Raw genomic sequence first — 8,842 nt, forward strand, 5'->3', positions numbered from 1 at the left:
TATATAGTACTTGGAAATATATCATGCTACTGAATGAGTCATTACGTATGACATATCACATATATATGCCATACGTAATGACAGTCATTCAGTAGCATGATATATTTCCAAGTACTTGCAATTGCACTGGTGTTTCTGGTCTGGAGATCCAATTAAAGAACCACACTCATTTCTATCATGGTGGAGAATTTCCATCAATCTCTATTATTTTCATACTGAGCTGATGATATGAACCTTACTGCATTTGTGCATAGACAGTATTTACTTTATCAAGATGATTCCCTTGGCGACGTCCACAAGTGTTGTTCAGGGCTGGTCATCTGAAGTTTGCTGGTTCGATCCCATCTAGAGTCGTGAACCGTCATCACAGTGTATGTGATAAAAACATACGTGAATCCAGGAGGAACGATGCACTATGGTGACATCACATGAAAGATGTGAAAACTAATCGCACTGGCGCTGCTTATGTGGCCATAAATAAAGATTGATATCCTATTGTACGGAAGGAGAAGAAGTTAAATTGGGTGCAAGAGGATTGTGGGTAGAGTTGAGGTGTGACTGCTGGGATTTGGTGAACATATTGACCTTGAATGCTTGTTGGGATCTCCAGCTGCTCTTTATGGTTTCAGAGATGACAGCTTTAGTGCAGAAACTTCTCACGTTTCTTTCACACTCCTGATCTTCTGTGCTGCAAAAACTTCATCACACTGGTATGTCCTGATTTAGACACCTAGATAAATCTGTGTGTATCTAAATCAGGACATACCAGTGTTGTTATTGATAACTTGAACTTATTTCAATTAACCTAATTCCTAACCGACAACAGAACAACAGACAGCAGAAAGGAGTTAAGGATGTCTACTACGAAGTATATGTATGCAATGAATATAATGTTAAACATTCAGTATTAACGCCTGTATAGCTGATGTGCGCGAGCTGATAAACAAAGCACGCTGAGTGGATGGAAAAAGTGGTATCGGTGCATCCCTAGTCATGATAGTTTGTGATTCATTTTGAAATCAGTTCACAGAAATCACAGACTGATTCGATTTACTTCACTGTCAACTGTATCTCTCTTCTAGATCTACTGGCACAACCAGGGACGTGCACAGACATTTTAAGGGGCAGGGGCTCATGTGGAAAAAAGGGCACTTCTCATATCATTTAATTGTAAAAATTTTTTCTAAACAAAACGTTAAATAGGCTATATTAGGGGTGTGTGATATTGACAAAAAATATATCTCAATATTTTCTGGGATTTTATCTATAACGATAATTAGATGAGTAGTTAAATAATGGTTTTGATATTCTTTATATTCTGTGTGGTGATCCGTTCACAGCAGTGATAGAAATGTATCTTTTCCAATAAGTTTAAATTGATTTTTTTTTGTTTTTTTTTTACTTTTATGGGCATTTTTATCTTTATAAAGCCTTTTTTTTTCTAAAAGTGTGCATCATCTTTTCAGTCAAATTCTTAAATTGAATCAGTCAAACACAGAAGCTATGTCTGAAGTGGCATTTAGATGCATTTACTCACTGTTTAATGCAGGACATGAATGCATTTAACCTGCAGTTACAAATGTATTAATACTGTTTTGATATTTTAAACATAAAACGTTGAATACTGATATTTGAAAAAAAAAAATGAAGATACTTTAAATGTTAAATTAAAATCGCCAGTAGGTGGCAGCAAGTCACTGTTAATAAGAGAGTAATTGCGATTGAACCAAATCATTTAAACGGTTGATTCATTCAGGGACGAATCACCGTCATGTTGCTCAGAGATGCAAATTGGAATTATATTTGTTGGTGAAATAGAGCAAAAACAGTCAATATTGTGTCTAACGTAAGTGTCTTAATATTAAATTCTTGTTTATTGAACTGTGTGTCTAAAATGTAAGTGTCTTAATATTAAATGATTGTTTATTGAACTGCTGTATAAAATCAATATCACATTTGTAATCATGCTGCTTTTTGGTTGAAAAAATGTCAGTCTTCGCATGATACTGATTAACTTTATGAAATGATATAAATATATACATTTCTGCGGAGGGGAGAAAGACATCGGAACTCGACAGAGTCAACATTTCCAGACCCGACCTGATAGTTTGATTTTTTATTTGTTTGACAGGGAAAGCTGTGCGCAAACAGAAACACACACGCACACATATATACATATATTCATTTATTTCAAAAAAACACTCCCCAGAAAAAAGGGCACTTTCTCTCGAGGAAGAAAAAGGGCAGGTGCTCAAGCCCCCTTTGATGTCTATGTGTGCACGTGCCTGGGCACAACCTTAAAAGATTATTAAGAGTTAATAATAATAAATAAATCAAGATCATTAAATGAAAGAATGTGCATTTGATTAAACTGATTCAGTATATTATATAAAACCTATTTACTGTAGTTTATACATGTATGATATCAGTAGATCTATTGCAAATAAAAAAAAATTATAAATAAAATTATGATTCAGTGCAGTTTTTTTGCTTGTAATATTTGATATCATATTATTTTTAAAGAGGTCTGTTCCTGCTGTTCTTCTGATGTTCAGGAATCTGGTGAATTTGAGCAAATCATAACACAGCGTGTTATGTTAAGTTTTTCCACATGAATGCCTCACGTGAGCTCATATTTCTTCATTCCTGACCTGTGCACATCTAACAGTGCTTAAGGATTGTGATGGATGTTAGCAGTAATTTCTCTCTAAAGATAACAGCTCACATCTATCTGAAGATCACACCTGAAGGGCTGCACTAAAGATTCCTAATTAAACTCTTTCAGCTCGTGAAATTAGATTTATTTCTCAGAGGGGATATGCTTTTAAGTGGACGTTCACAGGAGGAGACTATATCTCCCTGTGATGCTTTAAATTTAGCAGGTCAGTGGATTAAATCAGATATTATCATCCATTTTGCTGTAAATTTGATTAAAATCACCCTTCAAGACACCCTTTCATCTCTGTTACTAGTTGATGACAAAAAGCACCAGACTGCAGCCAAGAGGTAGTTACAAACGGCAAAAACATCTCAGTTGTGAAGTGTGCACACTGTCTCTGACATGCAAGAGAGCAGCAACAAACAACAGTTTAGGAAAGTGAGAGACAAAGGAGAGCGAGTGAACGGAGAGACAACTGGAATCAAAAGTCAAAAAAGAACAAACCAAACTATCAAAATGTCTAGATGCTTCCTACATCTAATCTAATTTTCTCATTCTGTGCAAATACATTCACAAACCACCGTGAACCTTCCTTCATTTTATCAAAAATCAACACAACATGACATAAAACAAGAACCTGAATGTCTTAAAGAGATAATTCACTGTCATCATTTAATGTTCATTTACACCAAGAACAATAACTACAGCAATAAGTATATTAGCATCCACCCTGTAATGGACGATAACTGTACCAATAACTATATTAGTGTTCCCACCAACAGACGATACCTATACCGATAACTAAATTAGATTAGTGTCTACACTAGGGATATGCATCTCCATAACTGAGGCCGATGCGATACGCATCTCGATGCATAGCCAACGATACGATACATTGACGATACATATGAAGTAGCTAGCGATGCGATGCGATACGATTCACCCCTATTACGATGCAGTGCGATCCGATTCAACACAATGCGCTTCGATGCAATGGAAAAAATATGATCGCATTTATTTCTTTGGTTCAGGCAGACAGCAAATCATAAATTAACTTATGGGTCTTCTGACTTCTAACGCCTCGAGGCCTGTTTCATAAAACAAGTTTACCAAATAGGCCAGGCTTATTTCAGTTAGTCTGACTCACTGTCAAATGATTTGGTTCCATAAAACAAATTTAACAAAGATCAAAATCAGTCACTGTGGCAACTTATGCTGGAAAGCTAACCTGGTCCAGGGCAGGCAAACTGTCAGACTAAGCTGAGCTCCTCTAACACTGAACAATAGGAATGCAATGATATTACCACTGACTCTCTCACATACTATCATAGCCATGCAGCCTTTTTCTCTGGTTTTATGACAGCTGTACCTTTTATAGTTAGAACAGATAGCATTAGATCTAACATTGCAAGCATTAAAATCACTAAACTAAAAGTTAAAATCACTAAATTAAAACTACATTTTAACTGCTATAAGAAACACACATTAAGAAGTAATTAAGTAGTAAGCTTAGTAATTAGGATTGTATTAGCTTACATTTTATTTACCCATTACAATAGTCCCTTTACAGTTACTGCTATCATAAGAATACACCTATATGTAGGTTTAAAATTCTACAAAAGGCACATTTAATGTCCAACAACGAATATTTTAGCAAAATGCATATTTGACTCAGAATTATTGCTCACCGTCTGTTTAGCGTGCATGTGCGCAGCAGTGCTCGTTCACTCGCGTATGCCTCCCCCACTCCTGACAGCAAGCAAAATTTATATATTTGCATGACTTTCTAACATTTACAGAGAAAAAATATACTTGAGACATGTCAGTTATGCACTGAGGAAAACACCACGTCTCAAATGCATTAAACAGCACAAATATATTCGCTGTTTGCCATGGTGGATCGATTTGATCCATGATCGACAATAAGGGCTGCTTAAAATTAAGCGTCCACAAATTAGTTAGATTGTGTGAACTTACATTTTTGTTTATGGAACTGCTTTAGCCCCGATTGATTTGTTAGGTTATTTCAAGTCAGATTTTGGACTTTAATCCCCGCTTTTCCTCAGGTCTCTGTAGTGTTGTTGTGATAGCCTACGTCATATTCACGCGCAGCGGTGATGAGAGAACACGCTTGAGAAACAGTTTCGAGAGGAGAAATCAATCTACAAATAAAAAAATTGGTCACAGATTATTGGTCACTTTCTAAACAATAAAAGTGTAGCCATCCACTAGTAATTATATATAAATAAATTGATAACTATATTAGTGTCCCCACCAACGGACGATAACTATAATGATAACTATATTAGTGTCCCCACCAACGGACGATAACTATAATGATAACTATATTAGTGTCCCCACCAACGGACGATAACTATAATGATAACTATATTAGTGTCCCCACCAACGGACGATAACTATAATGATAACTATATTAGTGTCCCCACCAACAGACGATAACTATAATGATAGCCATAACGATAACTAACATTTTGTCCACACCAATGGACAATAACTATACTGATAACTAAATTAGTGTCCACTGTCCACACTAATGGACAAAAACTACACCAATAACTATATTAACGATACATATAACTATATTAGTGTCCACATCATCGGATGATAACTATACCAATAAAAATATTAGTGTGCATACAAATGGATGAGAACTATACCAATAATTATATTAGTGTCCACATCAGTGGGCGATAACTATACTGATAAATATACTGATAGCTATACCAATAACTATATCAGTGTCCACACTAATGGACGATAGCTATACCGATAACTATAATGATAACTATACCAGTGTCCACACCAACGGATGATAACTATAACAGTGTTATTAGTGTTAACTCAAATAAAACTTAAGTAAAATACAAATATTACATGGAAAAACGTATAAAACAAAAATGATCAAATTTATCATTTTTGTTCTATACGTTTTTCATATCATTTAATGTTGCCTTGACTACCTTAAACTGAAGTTGACTACCTTAAACTAAAGTTGAAGTACTAAAAATGACTAAAACAGAAATAAAGCTAATCAGAAATATAAAAAAAGACAAGCTAAACTGAAAGGATAAAGATAAAAGATTATTCAAAATATTAACAAATAATACAAATAGTAAAATAACACGCAAAGTACATAATGACTAGCTCTTTGAAGGTGAGCTGGGCAACAAGTGACTGTCTTATCACACGCATATGGACTAAGTGTCTTCTGAACTGCTCATCTACGCGCTCTGTTTATTATCCTCATGATTGTTTTCACGTTTCCAGGGGATTTTAACTGCCTTTGTTCGTCCTACAGCCGCTGACACATGAATCTGGAGTCAGAGGTTAAGAGCGCATGTACTTAAACATGAGTTATGGTCTACATTAAGATGAGAGAAAAACACAGTCTCTCTTTATCTCCTGTTTGATTTGGACATGTGAGGACACGTCTCCTCTGTGGGCATTTACTAGATTCTGTCTCTGTTTAATGGGACAGATCTTCCTGTTGCGGTTTGACTCACAGTTCAGTTCTGTGGGCCGTAAGAGGTGAAACAGTTGATGGAGCTCGTTGAAACAACATCACAGCCACTCTGGCGCTGGCTGCATGAGGCACGACTGTAAAAACACAAAAGATGCTTCAGTCAGATAGATTTACTAATCATAATAAAGCAGTATATCAAAGCAAAAATTAAATTAAATTTAAAAGCCAAAACCAACTCTATTTAATTTTAATATTCCTCTTTGTCATTTGTCTTCAAAATCTTTCATTGAAATATTATAATATTTATAATAATATATATTTTATCCAAAAATCTGATTCCATTTAGACATAAAACACTCACTTTTTATGATTCAACCCTTAAAGAAATCCCTCCTGCATGTTGTCTAGCTGAATGCCCTGTTTCATTTTATCTGATTTTTTTTGCTTAATAAAATGTTTGTTTTCAGTTTATTTTTTTTAATTATTTAGCAAGTCAACATGAATTTATAAGCAAGACAAAGACAAATAATATTAATAATTTGTGACATATTATTGTGCGTATCCACTGCCTTAGAAAATGTCACCTGCAACAGGTGCAACATATATACAAATATGAAAATTATAAATGTTGCCTTGGCTGAAATAAATGAAGTTGAAGTATTAAAAATGACTAAAACTAAAACTGAAAAAAAAAAAAAAAAAAATAAGGCTAAGGTCAGTGTGCACTGAAAATAAATTTGGTGTAGTTTAAACTCAGACATTACTAGTAAATTCCACAAATAATTACAAAGAAATGGCAAATAAAACATTGGATTTAACATGAAAATTTTAGGTAGAAAAACTGAAATAGTATTTTCTTGTAACATCAATAATCTGTGCCTAATTAAAGCTTAAAAAAAAAATAATAAAAATGCTGATGTATTTGGTTTCTTTAAAGTTTTGTTCAACGCACAATTAAAGTGAATTTAATCATTTAAGCTCCCTTTTGTTATGCAGCTGGAACAGATTCTCTCATGAGATCATTTAGTTCTTACAGGAATGCTTTTTTTTTTTTAATAGAGTAAACTAGTCCACTCTTGTTCTACTGCGTTACATCGGAGTAAACATATACAGTAGCGTTCAGAGCTGAGGACATTTACAGTAACACTGGAAATGTCACTGATGCAGCTGAATTGTGAATTTAGTTTTATATTTAGGGCTATTCATTGCAACTAAAAATATAAAAACAAAAGCTAATTCAAAATTGACGTCAAGGCAGAAACTTGCACCTGAGTGTTTGTGCTGCTTCTGCTGGATGAGAGTAATAACACAGAGAAGCTACAATCACAACACAAACACGTGAGCATGTGTCAGGAACGACGGCACCCATGTCACACACACTACAGAGTTCAACGTGCTCAACATCCCTTTAACTGCTTCTAGGTCATTTTTATCACTAAGTTAAGTGAGTTTTATTGCAGTATTTGTTGTGAGTGAAGGAGAATTTCAGCAATGCTGGTTAAATATTAGATTAGTATTATCTCAGGAACGCTTATCTGTCCAGCTGGGCTGAAATACACTGCACAGCTCACTTTCACATGTTTATCTTTACGATCCTCATGAAATGGCTGCATGGCCCTGCTATAACGTATTTCCTGTTAACGTTTGCAGCCTCAATCTGGAACCTAATCCTCCACTACATACTACACATTTTTATTATTATAAACAATCATAAATGAATGAAGATTGGTAACTGTACTCTGATCACGTGATGACGAGGATCTTCTGTTCCAGTCCAATCAAAATGCTGCTCTGTGTGGCTCACTTGTGCATGTCTGTAAAATCAGTCAATAATAAACATCACAAAATGAATTATATTTCATTGAAACAATTCAACAAGACATTTTTAATTCAATGAAACATGATCATGTTATGTTTCACCCAAACAGTAATCTTTTAACCTCGTGTCATTCCAAACCTGTATGACTTTCTTTTTTTCTGTGGAACATAAAGGTGATATTTTGACAGATATTGGGAACCAAGTAATATTGGAGCCCACATCTCAAAATATCACCTTTTAAGTTTCAAAGAAGAAAGAAAGTCATAGGGGTTTAAAGGAATAGTTCATAGAAAAAAATGAAAATTTGCTCAAAATGTTCTCACTTTCAGGTCATCCAGGAGTAGATGAGTTTGTCTCTTCATCAGATTTGGAGAAATGTAGCACTACATCACTTGCTCAGCAATGGATCCTCTGCAGTGAATGGGTGCCGTCAGAATGAGAGCTGATAAAAACATCACAATAATCCACAAGTAATCCACACCACTCCAGTCCGGCAATTAATGTCCTGTGAAGAGAAAAGCTGCGTGTTTATAAGAAAAAAATGCATTAAGATGTTTTTAACATCAAACCATTCAAATATGAGTCCTTTATCCATAATATTGCCTCCTCCAGTGAACGAGTCATCTCGTCTGAATCAGGAGAGAAATCTGCACAGATCAAGCAACGTTTACAAGCCAAAACAGATCTAAACAGCTCTAAACAAATATGAGGATAGATTTTGATGTGAGAGACAACAGATGGACTTTTTCACTGGAGGAAGTGTTATTATGGATTATGGAGTTGGAAGCAGCGTTAAAGGGATAGTTCACCCAAAAATGAAAATTTGATGTTTATCTGCTTACCCCCAGGGCATCCAAGATGTAGGTGACTTTGTTTCTTC

General features: G+C 34.9%; 1 protein-coding gene across 1 annotated transcript in view; it reads left to right on the plus strand.

Moving 5' to 3' along the window:
• LOC107677343 (cytoglobin-1-like) overlaps positions 1-8,842 on the plus strand; it is a 12,099-nt gene that overhangs the window by 1,007 nt on the left and 2,250 nt on the right. The gene's annotated exons all lie outside the window — the stretch shown is intronic.

This window comes from Sinocyclocheilus anshuiensis, unplaced genomic scaffold (assembly GCF_001515605.1).
Source record: "Sinocyclocheilus anshuiensis isolate Anshui unplaced genomic scaffold, SAMN03320099.WGS_v1.1 scaffold644, whole genome shotgun sequence".
Classification (NCBI taxonomy): Eukaryota; Metazoa; Chordata; class Actinopteri; order Cypriniformes; family Cyprinidae; genus Sinocyclocheilus; species Sinocyclocheilus anshuiensis.